A 16,404-nucleotide genomic window follows, 5' to 3' on the forward strand; every position below is an offset into this window, starting at 1 on the left:
TTTTGAAGGCAGCCTGTTCTGGGGGGGATTATGCCCTTGACTCGAAGCCAAATGGCAGAAATGGGGGATGAGAGCACGGGAGAACTGACCCCAGAACTCAGAAAAATGCTCCGAGCCCAACTGCATGAACTGAGGGTGAGGGAACTGGCGTGTGAAAGGGAAGTGAAACAGAGACTGTTGGAAGTAGACAAAATGGTGTTTGAGCTGAAGAAGATGGAAATAATGAGTAGAAATAGGAATAACAATAATGGTGAAGGGAAGCCCTCAGACATGAAACCACCAAGACCTCAGATTTTGGAGGGAAAACCAAAACCAGATGAGAAAGACTCCAAGTACCGCAGAAAATGTTATTTCTGTCAGGGAAAGGGCCATCTAATCTCAGGGTGTGAGAAACGGAAGCAGCTAAAGGGAAATTTGCCTCATGATTTGAGTGGAACCAAGCCAAAAGCTGTGTTCTGTGTCCAGACAGAGCAAAGCTCCTTGCCATTGAGGGAGCCTGTTACCATGGCTACTCAATCTGGAACAGTTACATCTGCTGATCAGGCTGGGGAAAATGGTCCTCTTGTGGAGGTCAAGCGCTGCTTACTAGTGAGGACAGATTCGCAATTGTTTGAGACCGCAGGGGTGGACGTAGGAATACTTGACCATCAGTATAGGGGGCTGAGGGATACTTGTTCCCAGGTGACCCTGTGCCATCCAGATATTATTCCTAGGGAGTATATAATCCCAAATGAGAGCCTGAAGGTGGCAGGGATTGAGGGACAGGTGATCTCACTGCCAGTAGCTGAGGTACCTGTGAGCTTTCAAGGCTGGAGGGGAGTTTGGCGGCTAGCGATTTCATCGACTCTGCCAGCAGCCGTGCTCGTTGGAAATGACCTGGCTGAACATGTCAAACGGGTGCTAGTGATTACACGCTCACAAGCTACCACGGGGACAGTTCAGGGGGGTACTGTCGAGCCCGAGACGGAAGCAGATGAGATTAGTTCCGAAGCTGTGGTGGAAACCTTAACCACAGACAGCAAATTTGGCCAAGAGCAAAAGGCAGATGCCACTCTCCAAAAGTGTTTTGAACAGGTGACAGACACCCAGCTAACACCTGAAACCACAGCGAGATTTCGCGAGAAACAGGGAATTTTATATAGAGAGACCCTGATGAATATCTCAAAAGGGGGAGATGGGATCAGAAGTCAGCTAGTGGTACCTGAAAAGTATCGCCCCATGATCTTACACAGGGGGCACTCTGACATGTTTGCTGCGCACTTAGGGGTGAACAAAACACAGCAGAGAATCACACAGAATTTTTACTGGCCTGAAATAGGGAAGCAGATCAAGGAGTTCTGTAAACAATGTGATGTGTGTCAGAGGCAGGGGAATAACCGTGACAGGACCAAAGCGAAGTTGTGCCCTTTGCCTGTGATTGACACCCCGTTCAAATGTATAGGAGTGGATATTGTGGGACCTTTGCCCAAGGCCACAAAGAGGGGGAACAGGTTCATTCTCACCATTGTGGACCATGCCACGAGGTACCCCGAAGCCATACCCTTGACTAACATTGAAACTAACACAGTGGCAGATGCCTTGGTGGGGTATATGTCCAGGATGGGATTTGCCTCAGAAATAATCACCGATTTGGGCACATCGTTTACATCAAAGCTCATGAAACGGTTATGGCAAATCTGTGGAATTAAACACAAGGAAACCACTGCCTATCACCCTGAAAGTAATGGGTTAACGGAGAAGTTCAATGGGACTCTGATGCGCATGATTAGGGCTTACTTAGCAGAGAATCCAAACAATTGGGACCAGAAGCTGCAATCCCTTTTGTTTGCTTATCGATCAGTGCCACAAGCCAGTACCGGGTTCAGTCCGTTTGAACTTTTGTTTGGGAGAAGGGTGAAAGGGCCACTTGATTTAATCAAACAAAATTGGGAGCAGATCACCCAGGATGACCCACAAGATGTTGTGACATACATAGACACTTTAATGAATGACCTGAAGAGAAACCTAGAGCTAGCAGCAGAAAACCTGCAAGCTCAGAAGGTCAGACAGAAAACCTGGTATGACCAGAAAGCCAGGGAGAGGCACTTTGACCCAGGGGAGGAAGTGCTTTGGCTTAGGCCCTGCAAAGAGAACAAACTGCAGCTCAAATGGGCAGGACCATACAGGGTCATTTCCAAGATGTCAGATCTGAACTACCTTATAGAACAGGAGGAACACCAAACACGAAGGGTGGTACATGTGAATGCCCTGAAACCCTACTACAGAGGGGAACAGAGGGTTTTATTTGCGATAAAAGCAGCTGAGAGTGAGGAAGCTGAATTACCCTTCTGGGAGGGTAGAGGGGAAGTGAAATACAACCCAGATGAGGTGAAGATCAGTCCTGCACTCACCCAAGACCAGCAGCAAGAACTAAAAGTGTTGCTCACTAAATATCATAAGGTTTTTTCAAATAAGCCGGGGATAGTGAAGGGAGTGATGCATCGGATCCACACAGGGGATGCAACCCCGCAAGCAGTATCCCCATACCGAGTGACGGGACCCTATAGGGACAAGGTGCGGAAGGAGCTGGACGAGATGCTTAGGGAGAACATAATCATCCCCTCTTCTAGTCCTTGGTCCTCTCCGATAGTCCTGGTGGACAAGCCTGATGGGAGCATTAGGTTTTGTGTAGATTACCGGAAATTAAACCGCGTAACCACTCCTGATGCCTACCCAATGCCCAGGCTAGACAACCTGATTGAAACCATAGGGGGTTGTCGGTTCATTTCATCGTTGGACCTAGTAAAGGGATACTGGCAATTAAGGATTGATCCCAGGGATCAGGAAAAGACCGCATTTTGCAGCCCTTTCGGTCTATATGAGTTTAGAGTCCTGAGTTTTGGTCTCAGAAATGCACCAGCCACATTCCAAAGGCTGATGGACCAGACCTTAGCAGGGCTCAGTGACTTTACTGTGGCCTACATTGACGATATAGGGATCTTCAGCAATACCTGGGAAGATCACCTGAAACACCTGGAGATAGTGCTGCAGAGGTTAAGTGCAGCAGGGCTAACAGTAAAGGCAAGCAAGTGTCAGCTGGGTAGCCCAGAAATAAAATACTTGGGTCACATAGTAGGGGGAGGAGAGATCAAACCCCTAGAGGCCAAGATAGAAGCCGTTCGTGATTGGCCCAGACCCAACACCAAGAAAAAAGTCAAATCATTTCTTGGGTTGGTGGGCTACTACAGAAAGTTCATCCCGAGGTTTAGCGAGATAGCGACTCCGCTGACCGATCTGACGCGGAAGAAGACTGATGACCGCATCCCGTGGACCAGCGACTGTGAGGAGGCGTTCCGGAGGTTGAAGGAGGCGCTCATCCATTATCCAGTGCTGCGTGCTCCCGACTCCGACCGGGAGTTCATTGTAGCGAACACGGGTTCGAAAACACGCGTGTAAGCTTGGACAGAGAGCAATCAGGAGTTTGCACATGCTAAAATAGGCTGAAGAGTCCAAATTCAGCTAGCCATGATACAACACTCCTTCTCGCAGGTCTGCCCACATAAGAACACCCTGGTACTCTCAGATATTATTGTGAAAAGGTCAAGTGGGCTTTGTAGTCCTTAGACTTAACTTGCACCACTGACAGGACTCTAAGTAAGCTAGGCCGAGGCAGCACTCTCAGATGACCCTATGGCAAGTGTACTGTTCAGGAAACCAAATGAGTTTTATAATCTTTATTTTATTAAAGAAAAAGCATGTTACTAAGCCAAATTAAACCAAAACAAATAATCTAGCATTGTGCTGTTTAGTTACACAGATGTAGTGAGGTAAAGAAAACATGAAAAATAGAAAAGAGTTCAAAAACCTTATTAAAAATACAAAAAGACATTAAAAAGAATCAAAACAGTTCCAGTCCAGGAAATCATTAGTAAAATAAAATAATCCAAGTTGGTTATAAAAAGGCTATAGTCCTCAGTGATCCTATAGAATAAAAACCCCTAAACAAAAGTAAAAATCCCTTATATGACCCATAGTCCTCGGAAATGAAAAATCCAGTAAATATACCATAGTCCTTACAAAATTACAAGAGCATAGTCCATATGGAGTATTCCAAGAAAAGAAGTCCATAAAGAATATTCCATAGGTAACAGTCCATAGAAAATAGTCCATGTACAGTCCTTAGGAAAATCCCATAAGTCCAAAAGTAATCCAGCAAATCATAGAAACCAGTCCATGTAGGTAGGCCACCAAACTCTCTCTAAAGACATCAGGGTAAGTCCCAAATGGCTGAAGTGTAGGTCACGAATCACTGAAAGGTCGGTCTTGGAAAGACAATGTCCATAGGTAAAAAGTTCCTTTTTCAAGAGTAACTGGCAAGGGCCTAATGCACCTTCCCACGATGTCATCCAATCAGAGTTCGTTACTAGGCAAACAGTCCTGTTACATCACATGAATTCTTTCTCATACACAGCAGATGTTATTTGGGTTTACGGTGGTTTCTCAAAGAGTCACAACAATTCCCATCTATCTAATCACACAGTCCTTTCTCAGGCCTTCAGAATAACATTCTCTCTGCTCGTCTGGAAAACAACTTGTCAGCATAGCACAGATACTATATACAAAGAAACAAAATGGAACCTCTCTGGCTTATTTCTTAATTACAAAACCCATATGCCTTAAAAGATTTTAACTTAAAAACCCATCTCATCACATTCATCATCTACACCGATGCGTCCAACAGCGGGGTAGGAGCAGTTCTTTGCCAGGAGGATGAAAATGGTGACCAGCATCCAGTGTCCTACCTGAGTAGGAAACTCCAGAAAGGTGAGAGACATTTGGCAACCGTGGAAAAGGAGTGCCTGGCCATAGTATACGTGATTCAGAAGGCCAAACCTTACATCTGGGGAAGACATTTTGTTCTGTGCACTGACCACTCACCATTGCAGTGGTTAAAGACAATGAAAACCCATAATAGTAAACTTATGAGGTGGGCTTTAAACCTGCAAGATTATGACTTTGAAGTGAAGGTGGTCAGAGGGTCAATGAACTGTGTTGCTGACGCATTGTCAAGAAGACCCGAAGAGTGAAGACGGCGAAGAAACCATGGACTATGTATATGTTGGTGACTAAAAGTTAATTGTACCTGTTTTTTGAACAGGCTTGGTTTGTATTAATAAAGGTAACTTAATGTATTGCAAATGTCAATGTGTAAATGCATAAGTGATATGTTTAACCTAGACTGTAAGTATGGTATTGTGTGATATTGTATAACTGTTGTTGTGTTTTGATCATGGTTGTTTTTTTGGAGAAAAGCACTTTAGCTTTTCCCCTGCAAAACAACTTATAAAGAGGGGAGGTGTCACATACAGCACTGATGGTACCTGTCTGTCATGGGTTTGGAGGGAAAGTTCCATCCTATGGGGAGTGGAAGGCGGGACATCAGGGGGGAGGAGCTGTACTGTATATATATTTGGAGCTGATGTGAAGAAGCTGGAGTTGGTGTCTGTGTGTCAGACTGAGTACAACTGTGTGTCAGTTTGTACATACCTGATAGGTTCAGGTTTCTTTATAGGTAGCCAGAACTGATAGGTTCAGGGTCTGTGCTTTACTTTAAAGGGTTCTGTGTGAACTACACTGTTGTATGTCTATGATTGAGACTAAGCCACGTTACAGTATCTTATTTACTTGATCTTTTTATTTACCCTGTTTGTTATTTAAATAAACCTTGTTCTTTTGTTGGTTAAAAATCCATTCCTGGTCTGTGTGACTCCTTATAGGGAATGGTTGGTGGCAGCTTAGTTAAAGTGTGGCATACTCCAGTAGGTCTGGGGTTGTCACACAGGGATGTTTGGACCTTTGAAACCCTCTGTTTACTTGTCTGGCAAAAAATTGTAATTGCTGGAATTGAACAGGGCAACTTTTCTCACCACTTCTATACTGCATCTCCCTTCGTCCAGAAGGTGGCAATAAAAGACTACAATATATATATATTTATTTATTCTCTTCTATTCTATTTATACCACACCTATCTAGTCATTTCGACCACTCTAGGTGGCTTACAACATGGAAAAACACATATATAAAATTTATAATATGTAATATCTTACGTTCTTATTGATTTATACTCTCGGAGCAAGATGACATTGTTAAGAAAGAGTGACCCAAAATCTGAATTGTGCTTTGCTTTTTTCTGTCTTGGTAAGCATTACTTCATTTCTTTAATAAGCTCGAAAACTACCTTTCTGTACTGTCAGGATGTCCCTTAGAAGGAATGTTATTCATTAGAATAAATGAACCAATAGGGCTCAATGTAAAGAACAATGATTGATAGGAGAATTATTCTGTTTCCACCTGGGCATAGGGCATAGGCATCCTTCAGTCTCGAGAGACTATGGTAACATGCTCTGAATCGAGGAGTGTCCTCTCCAGAGCATGAAGCCCGGGTAAGGTAATGTGGAGGATAGGCTGTTACCCAAGCAGCAGATCCCCCCTCTCCACATTGCTGAAAGGGTCCAATGGAAAGGCAAGAGCCAATACAACTGGTTCCAGCAATGTCGCAGGAGTTGGCAGAAGGACACATGCTGCCTTCGGGACTCCAGCTCCGGATTTTGACTCGAGGTTAACTCCTGAAGCCTTTTCCATGAGTGGATATAGCCACAAGGCAGTGGAGGTTTGAAATTGGAGTTTTCCCTCTCCTAGATGGGCTGCCTTCCATGGCTGACGAGCCCCACCTACCCAGCTTGCTCTTTAATAGTGCAAAAGTATGATCTGCTCCTTAAAACATTCCTGACTACCCGGCTTACGCAAATCAAATTGGCTTTCCTATTTACCATATTAAGGCCAGATATAAAAATTGAGAACGGCATGCGGTCCTGGGACATGCTCTTTTAAATCAGGAAGTCCCACCCCTAGGCCCCACCCCCAGGCCATGTGCTCAGGAGACAAAAAGAAAGCCCAGGAAAAAAAAAACTCAGCAAGTGTGTGTTTAGTCGTTTAGTCGTATCCGACTCTTCGTGACCCCATGGACCAGAGCACGCCAGGCCCTCCTGTCTTCTACTGCCTCCCGGAGTTGTGTCAGGTTCATGTTGGTTGCTTCGCAGACACTGTCCAGCCATCTCATCCTCGGTCGTCCCCTTCTCCTCTTGCCGTCACACCTTCCTAACATCAGGGTTTTTTCCAAGGACTCTTTTCTTCTCATGAGATGGCCAAAGTACTGGAGCCTCAGCTTCAGGATCTGTCCTTCCAGTGAGCCCTCAGGGTTCATTTCCTTTAGAACTGATAGGTTTGTTCTCCTTGCAGTCCAGGGGATTCTCAAGAGCCTCCTCCAGCACCACAATTCAAAGGCATCAATTCTTCGGCGGTCTGCTTTCTTTATGGTCCAGCTCTCACTTCCATACATCACGACAGGAGAAACCATAGCTTTGACTATTCGGACTTTTGTTGGCAAGGTGATGTCTCTGCTTTTCAAGATGCTGTCAAGATTTGTCATCGCTTTCCTCCCAAGAAGAAGGCGTCTTTTAATTTCAGGGCTGCTGTCTCCATCTGCAGTGATCATGGAGCCCAGGAAGATACAATTTGACACTGCCTCCATATCTTCCCCTTCTATTTCCCAGGAGGTGATGGGACCAGTGGCCATGATCTTAGTTTTTTTGATGTTGAGTTTCAGACCGTTTTTTGCACTCTCCTCTTTCACTCTCATTACAAGGTTCTTTAATTCCTCCTCACTTTCTGCCATCAGAGTGGTATCATCTGCATATCGGAGGTTGTTGATATTTCTTCCGGCAATCTTAATTCCGGCTTGGGTTTCTTCCAGTCCAGCATTCCGCATGATGCATTCTGCATATAAGTTAAATAAGCTGGGGGACAATATACAGCCTTGCCGTACTCCTTTCCCAATTTTGAACCACTCAGTTGTTCCATGACCAGTTCTAACTGTTGCTTCCTGTCCCACATATAGGTTTCTCAGGAGACAGATAAAGTGGTCAGGCACTCCCATTTCTTTAAGAACTTGCCATAGTTTGCTGTGGTCCACACAGTCAAAGGCTTTCGCATAATCAATGAAGCAGAAGTAGATATTTTTCTGGAACTCTCTGGCTTTCTCCATAATCCAGCGCAAGTTAGCAATTTGGTCTCGAGTTCCTCTGCCTCTTCGGAATCCAGCTTGCACTTCTGGGAGTTCTCGGTCCACATACTGCTGAAGCCTACCTTGGAGGATTTTGAGCATAACCTTGCTAGCGTGCGAAATGAGTGCAATTGTACGGTAGTTGGAGCATTCTTTGGCACTGCCTTTCTTTGGGATTGGGATGTAGACTGATCTTTTCCAATCCTCTGGCCACTGTTGAGTTTTCCAAACTTGCTGGCATATTGAATGTAGCACCTTAACAGCATCATCTTTCAAGATTTTAAATAGTTCAACTGGAATGCCATCACCTCCACTGGCCTTGTTGTTAGCCAGGCTTTCTAAGGCCCACTTGACTTCGCTCTCCAGGATGTCTGGCTCAAGGTCAGCAATTATTCTGATATAATTCCTCTGTGTATTCTTGCCACCTCTTCTTGACGTCTTCTGCTTCTGTTAGGTCCCTCCCATTTTTGTCTTTTATCATGTTCATCTTTGCGCAAAATGTTCCTTTAATATCTCCAATTTTCCTGAACAGATCTCTGGTCTTTCCCTTTTTGTTATCTTCCTCTATTTCTTTGCATTGTTCATTTAAGAAGGCCCTCTTGTCTCTCCTTGCTCTTCTTTGGAAGTCTGCATTCAAGTTTCTGTAACTTTCCCTATCTCCCTTGCATTTTGCTTCCCTTCTCCTCTCTGCTATTTCTAAGGCCTCGTTGGACAGCCACTTTGCTTTCTTGCATTTCCTTTTCTTTGGGATGGTTTTCGTTGCTGCCTCCTGGACAATGTTACGAGCCTCTATCCAAAGTTCTTCAGGCACTCTGTCCACCAAATCTAGTTCCTTAAATCTGTTCTTTACTTCCACTGTGTACTCATAGGGGATTTGGTTTAGATTATACCTGAGTGGCCCAGTGGTTTTTCCTACTCTCTTCAGTCTAAGCTTGAATTTTGCTATGAGAAGCTGATGATCAGAACTGCAGTCAGCTCCAGGTCTTGTTTTTGCTGACTGTATAGAGCTTCTCCATCTTTGGCTGCAGAGAATATAATCAATCTGATTTCGATATTGCCCATCTGGTGATTTCCATGTATAGAGTCGCCTCTTGTGTTGTTGGAAAAGAGTGTTTGTGATGACCAGCTTGTTCTCTTGACAAAACTCTATTAGCCTTTGCCCTGCTTCGTTCTGAACTCCAAGGCCAAACTTCCCTGTTGTTCCTTTTATCTCTTGACTCCCTACTTTAGCATTCCAGTCCCCTAGAATGAGAAGAACATCTTTCTTTGGTGTCAGTTCTAGAAGGTGTTGTAAATCTTCATAGAATTGTTGAATTTCAGTCTCCTCAGCAATGCTGGTTGGTGCATAAACTTGGATTATTGTGATGTTGAATAGTCTGCCTTGGATTCGTATTGACATCATTCTATCATTTTTGAGATTGTATCCCATTACAGCTTTTCCCACTCTTTTGTTGACTATGAGGGCTACTCCATTCCTTCTACGGGATTCTTGCCCACAGTAGTAGATATGATAATCATCTGAGCTGAATTCGCCCATTCCTGTCCATTTTAGTTCACTGATGCCCAGGATGTCGATGTTTATTCTTGCCATCTCCTGTTTGACCACCTCCAGCTTCCCAAGGTTCATAGATCTTACATTCCAGGTTCCTATGCAGTATTTTTCTTTACAGCATTGGACTTTCCTTTCACTTCCAGGCACGTCCACAGCTGAGCGTCCTTTTGGCTTTGGCCCAACCACTTCATTAGCTCTGGAGCTACTTGTACTTGTCCTCCACTCTTCCTCAGTAGCATGTTGGACGCCTTCCGACCTGAGGGGCCCATCTTCCAGCGTCATATCTTTTAGCCTTTTGTTTCTGATCATGGGGCATTCTTGGCAAAGATACTGAAGTGGCTTGCCATTTCCTACTCCAGGTGGATTGCGTTTAGTCGGAACTCTCCACTATGTCCTGTCCGTCTTGGGTGTCCCTGCACGGCATAGCCCATAGCTTCTCTGAGTTACTCAAGGCCCTTCGCCACGACAAGGCAGCAAACAGACCTGGCCTTCGCCCTCAGCCCAGCTTCCTAGGGGAAAGGGTCCAGGGTCCTGGGACACGCTCTTTTAAATCAGGAAGTCCCACCCCTAGGCCCCACCCCCAGGCCATGTGCTCAGGAGACAAAAAGAAAGCCCAGGAAAAAAAAACTCAGCAAGGCATCCATGCAAACAGACCTGGCCTTCACCCTCAGCCCAGCTTCCTAGGGGAAAGGGTCCAGGGTCCTGTTTCCACCTACAAGCAAAAATAAAGTAGAACATGATATAGAAAATTACAAGAAACATTTTACTACCTGTCGCTGTAGAAGAGGCAGCTATGTTCGCCTGCACAAGTGTTATCAGGCAAAATCCAAATAAAACAAGACAAAAATGTATGGCACCTTATAGACTAACAATTATATTTCAATGTGAGCCTTTGTGGACATGCCCACTTCATCAGATATAGGGAAACAGGGTGAAAATAATGGGTAACATATCAGTTTCATAACAGACCACAGGAGAACCCTGGGGGGGGATCTTGCGACCAGGGATCAGAGCTCAGGGGAGTTTGACAGGGAACAGAAAGGAAGAAAAGGGAGGAAGGAAAAGTCTTCATCTGGAGGAAGGAGGACAAAAGGAGACCGAGGGCAGGTCAGTGGACCTCCCCCAGCTAAAGGGGAAGGGCAGGAAATCCCTCCTGCCACTGCTTAATTTTTTTTCTTCTTCTGGTCTTTGGCTTGTTTTAGTCTTTTCAGTGATGATTTAAACGTTATTGCCTCTTTTTAAAACTGTAAAACGTGTGCAGAGTAGATCTGTCTCGGTGGGCGGTATAAAAGCTAAATAAATAATATACAAAAGAGATCAAAGCAAAAAGGTCAAAGGGACGATGGAGGGAAGAGATGCTTCAGTTGTGGGGAATCTGCAAATGTTTGTCTTTGTGCCCGAGTGTGACACGGTGCGTGTGCACGCAACGCGTGTCAAAAGGGGTGGCCCTGTGGGGAAGAAGCCTTGAGAGAACCGGAGCAGGGAGAAGAGCTCCACTTCGGGCTGTCTAAAAGGAAGCCAAAGTCTACGCCCCTCGTCCTTGGAAGTCTCGAGCAGAAAGCTTCACGTCAACGGAGGCGCCTGGGGGGGGAGAAAGAGCAGCAGCCAAAGGGAAGACCCGGGAGGACCAAGGCCACCTTCAGGGCCCCCCCCCAGGCATACGGGGTCCAGTTCTGGTCGTCGCCCCTCAAAAAAAGAGACAAGAGTGGGGCTGGAGACGGGGTGGCAGAAGGGAGGGAGCCAGAGGAGGACGGGGCTCTGGGGCACCTCCTCGATGAGTGCCTGTCATGATTCAGATATATATGAAATTATATATATGTGTGTGTGTGTGTGTGTGTGTGTGTGTGTGTGTGTGTGTGTGTGTGTGTGTGTGTGTGTGTGTGTGTGTGTGTGTGTGTGTGTGTGTGTGTGTGTGTGTGTGTGTGTGTGTGTGTGTGTGTGTGTCCCATCCACACACACCCCCACAGGAGGAGGGGACGGGGCAGGGGGGGTCGTCTCTCTTTCCTTCCTTCCCTTCCCCCCCCCCGTTCCATCGGTCCTTCTTTCCTCCTCCTCACCGCTGGCCTTGCCCCCAACTCTCCTCTGAAAGACTGCTTGTCTATTAAGAGTTAACCCGAGGATGATGAGGATGATGATCAGGACTGGGGAGGTTGCGAGAGGGAGGGAGGGAGGGAAGGGAAGGGGAGAACGGAAAGCAGGAAAGGAGGAAGAAGAGGAGGGGGAGGGGCTGCATCTGGGGCTGCGTCCCCCCCTCCCACCGGAACCGGAACCGGAAGTGGAGGCCGTGTCCCCCCTCCCTTTCCTTCCCCTCTTTTCTTCCCTCTCCCGCTGTTTCTTCGCACCTCTTTCCCCTTCTGAGGATCCGGGAGGAGGTGGGGGCGATTTGGGGGGGGGCTTTCCGTTCCCTTCTGGGGGGGTTGGAATTCTTTAGTGGGGCTTTTGTGTGTGTGTGAGTGAGAGAGAGAGAGAGAGAGAGAGAGCGAGGGAGGGAGGGAGGGAGGGGCGGGGAGTCAGGGCGGGACTGATATCCCGATACTCCGAAGCGGCAGGAGGGATCCCCCCCCCCAGCAAAGCAAAGCCACCTGGGCCCCCTTTACCTCTCTGTGTGTGTGTGTGTGTGTTTTATCCCAGAGTCCCCTCATTTATTTATTTATTAAATTTATACCCCGCTCCTCTAGACCATGTCTCCTCAGGCTCGCCTCTCCCTCCTTCCCCCAGAAGACCTTCCCCAGCCAAAGTCTGAGAGTGACCCCCCCTCACAGGAAACCCCTTTTGTTGGAAAGCCTTGGGGGGGGAAGTTCCTGGAAAGCCCCGAGTGGGAAATGGGGGCCTTTGGGGGGGGAAGAGGAAGAAGGGGTCCAGAGAAATGGGGCTTGAAATGGGGTGGGAGAAGACTGGGAGGGAGGGAGGGATGTGGATATCGTTGTTGTTGATGATGTTTCATTTCTATGCCGCCCCATCTGGCAGCCAAGGTGGGCTACACTGGGAAAAGTGTGTGTGTGTGTTTGTGGAGTCTTGTGTGGGGTTTGCTGATGATGATTTGGGGTTGAAAAATATTCTCAGGAAATTGTCTGAATCTCCTCTTGGTTTCCTGGAAGAGACTTTCTTAGAGGCAGGAAATTCAGTCATTAGATTGTTAATTAGCTTAGAATTCATTAATTCATTCAAAATTATGTTCCTCCTCTTTGCTTGTTTATGTCTTACTGTTTTTGTTGGCGGCAGGGGATGGTGGTCGGCTGGATGGCCGGACCTTGAGGCTTGAGAGACTGAGCGAAGGGCCTCCTGGAAGGTCTTAAAAAGCAGACGGAAGTGGTGCATCATCATCATCACACAGGTGGTGCCACCAGAGGAGCTGCAAGGACGTGAGCAATGGGGGGGGGAGTTGCAAAACGGGAGGGGTGGAATTAAGAGGTAAAAATGGGTTGCAGTGACATATATTTAAAAGAACCTGGGGGAAAAACAGCCTCCTCCCCCCCACCAGCCCCAGAGACCGGACAATCCGCTCGGTCTGCTCTGCATGAAGGCCTTGCGGGGGGAGGTCTCTTTGTTTTGGTCCCTTCCCTCCTCGCATGGGAGGGGGGATAAATTGGGAGAGGGGCCAAATTGGGAAAAGAGCACCCCCCCGGTACTCTTTCTCTCCACTCCCAATTTCTCCTTCCTCCAGCCAACCCCCCCCCAAACATCACATCCCATGTCAGAAGCGAGATATGGGCTTTGGGGGAGAAGGCAGGTCCGTCCACCCGCCCCCCTCCATGCCTGGCCTGCCATCCAGAGCCTCTTCTGGATCCCCCTCCCAGTCTATAGTGTTTGAAGGGGACTCTTCAGAAGCACGTGGTTCAGTGGCTCTGGGTTGAGGAGAGCGAAGGCAGACTAGATCCCCCCTCCCGACCAGATCCCATGCTGGGGATCCCCTGCAGGAAGGCGGGTGGGTAGGTTGGAGGGATATCCTCCCTCTTCAAGTGTGTGTGTGTGTGTATGTGTGTGTTGGGGGGGCTTCCTGGTGGCCTTGCATAAAAAGCCTTCCCCCCCCCAGGGAAAAGCATGGCAGAAAGAGAAGGAGGCCAGAGGTTTCAGGCAGAGGCGGAAAGGAGATCTCTCCCCCCACCCCCCTGCAAGGAGAGGCTCCTCTGGCCAGCTCTCCTGGCTGCAAGGAAGAGGCTTCTCTGCTTGGGGCTTTTCTCCTGGACGCGCCATTCAGAGCCGTCTCGTTTACAAAAGGCCCCTCCCTCCCTCCCAGCTTTTTTCTCTTCATCCCCTGCTCCTTTCTCTGCCCTTTCTCAAACCACAGCTTTGACTATTCGGACTTTTGTCGGCAATGTGATGTCTCTGCTTTTAAAGATGCTGTCGAGGTTGTCAGCAAACACGGCGCTCGAAAGCACGCGTGAAAGCCTGGACAGAGAGCAATCAGGAGTTTGCACACACTAAAAGAGGCTGAGGGTATTCTGGAGCTCAGCCAGCCGTGCTGCAACCCTCCTTCTTACAAGTCTGCCCTAATAAGAACACCCTTGTACTCTCAGATATTACCGTTAGAAGAACCTGTGGGCTTTGTAGTCCTTAGACTTATCTTGCACCACAGGCAGGACTCCTCAAGTATGCTAGGCCGAGGCAGCACTCTCAGATGACCCTAAGACAAGTGTTACTGTTCAGGAAACCAAGTGACTTTTATAATCATTATTTTATTAAAAAAATAAGCATGTTACTAGATATCAAAACCAAACTAAGCCAAGGCAAGTAAATAAGTATTGTGTTAGTTATTTACAACTCTGTAGTGAGGCAAATAAAACATGAAAAACAGAAAAGTGTTCAAAAACCTTAAAAGGTAAAGGTAAAGGTTCCCCTTGACAATTTTTGTCCAGTCGTGTTCGACTCTAGGGGGCGGTGCTCATCCCCGTTTCCAAGCCATAGAGCCAGCGTTTTGTCCGAAGACAATCTTCCATGGTCACATGGCCAGTGCGACTTAGACACGGAACGCTGTTACCTTCCCACCGAGGTGGTCCCTATTTATCTACTTGCATTTGCATGCTTTCGAACTGCTAGGTTGGCGGGAGCTGGGACAAGCGACGGGCGCTCACTCCGTCGCGTGGATTCGATCTTATGACTGCTGGTCTTCTGACCCTGCAGCACAGGCTTCTGCGGTTTAGCCCGCAGCGCCACCGCGTCCCTTCAAAAACCTTACAAAAATACAAAAAGCCATTAAAAAGAATAACAACAGTTTCAGTCCAGTAATTCATCAGGAAAAACAAAATAATCTAAACATGTTAGAAAAAGGCTATAGTCCTCAGTGTTCATATAGAACAAAAACACTGTTGCAAAAAGAAAAATCCAGTAAAAGTCCCATTTTCCTTAGGAAGGAAAAGTCCAGGAAATGTCCCATTGTCGTTAGAAAATTACAAGAGCATAGTCCATGTGAAGTATTCCAAAAGTAAGAACCCATAGAGAAATAATTCATAGTCCTTAGGAAAAAGCCCATAGGTCCAAGGGTAATCCAGTATAGTGCAAAAGTCCATATTCCTCACAAGTTTTTAACTCAAAAACCCATCTCATCACAGAGGTTTGTCATCACTTTCCTCCCAAGAAGAAGGCGTCTTTTAGTTTTGTGGCTGCTCTCTCCAGATGCAGTGATCATGGAGCCCAAGAAGGTAAAATCTCACTGCCTCCATATCTTCCTCTTCTATTTGCCAGGAGGTGATGGGACCAGGGGCCATGATCTTAGTTTTTTTTTTTTTTTTTTGATGTTGAACTTCAGACCATTTTTTGCACTCCCCGCTTTCACCCTCATTAAGAGATTCTTTAATTCCTCCTCACTTTCTGCCGTCAGAGTGGTATCATCTGCATATCAGCAGTTGTTGATATTTTTTCTGGCAATCTTGGGATTTCCCCAGGCCAGCCTTTCACATGATGTATTCTACATACTTTATAAGTTAAATAAACAGGGGGACAATATATCACCAGAGCATAGAGTGCTGTCCTCTGTAGATGCCAGCCACAAAGACTGGCAAAATGTTAGGAAGAACAACCTTCAGAACATGGCCAAAGAACCTGAAAAACCCACAACGATCAATATTTAGCCTTGTCATACTCCTTTCCCAATTTTGAACCAATCAGTTCTTCCATATCCAGTTCTAACTGTTGCTTCCTGTCCCACATATAGATTTCTCAGGAGATAGATAAGGTGCTCAGGCACTCCCATTTCTTTAAGGACTTGCCATAGTTTGCTGTGGTCCACACAGTCAAAGGCTTTTCTGAAACTCTCTGGCTTTCTCCATAATCCTGCGCATGTTAGCAATTGGGTCTCCAGTTCCTCTGCCCCTTCGAAATCCAGGTTGTACTTCTGGCAGTTCTCGGTCCACATACTGCTGACACCTACCTTGTAGGATTTTGAGCATAACCTTGCTAGCTTGTGAAATGAGTGCAATTGTACAGTAGTTGGAGCATTGTATTCACGAAGGCTTTCACGGCCGGGATCTAATGTTTCTTGTGGGTTTTTGGGGCTCTTTGGCTGAAGATGCCGGCCACAGAGACTGGCGAAATGTTAGGAAAAACAGCCTTCAGAACATGGCCAAAGAGCCCAGAAAAACCCATAACAACCAGTTGGAGCATTCTTTGGCACTGCCTTTCTTTGGGACTGAGGGACGTGGTGGCACTCTGGGTTAAACTGCAGAAGCCTCTGGGCTGCAAGTTCAAATCCACACGACGGAGTGAGCCCCTGTCGCTTGTCCCAGCTCCTGCCAACCTAGCATGCAAAATGTGA

General features: G+C 46.8%; 2 protein-coding genes across 4 annotated transcripts in view; both read left to right on the forward strand.

The window, feature by feature from the left end:
• Window positions 1-16,404, forward strand: part of LOC144587242 (uncharacterized) — a 100,180-nt gene that overhangs the window by 19,643 nt on the left and 64,133 nt on the right. The window lies entirely within an intron of this gene.
• LOC144587244 (uncharacterized) overlaps window positions 1-16,404 on the forward strand; it is a 40,222-nt gene that overhangs the window by 18,729 nt on the left and 5,089 nt on the right. For 2 of the 3 annotated variants that reach the window (XM_078387227.1, XM_078387229.1), the window contains exon 2: window positions 12,876-13,015. The gene's annotated coding sequence lies outside the window, so the exon portion shown is untranslated. Of the gene's footprint in view, window positions 1-11,873; window positions 12,026-12,875; window positions 13,016-16,404 lie in introns of those variants that run through there. The other variant, XM_078387228.1, reaches the window with a different exon arrangement.

This window comes from Pogona vitticeps, chromosome 2 (assembly GCF_051106095.1).
Source record: "Pogona vitticeps strain Pit_001003342236 chromosome 2, PviZW2.1, whole genome shotgun sequence".
In the NCBI taxonomy this organism is placed as follows: Eukaryota; Metazoa; Chordata; class Lepidosauria; order Squamata; family Agamidae; genus Pogona; species Pogona vitticeps.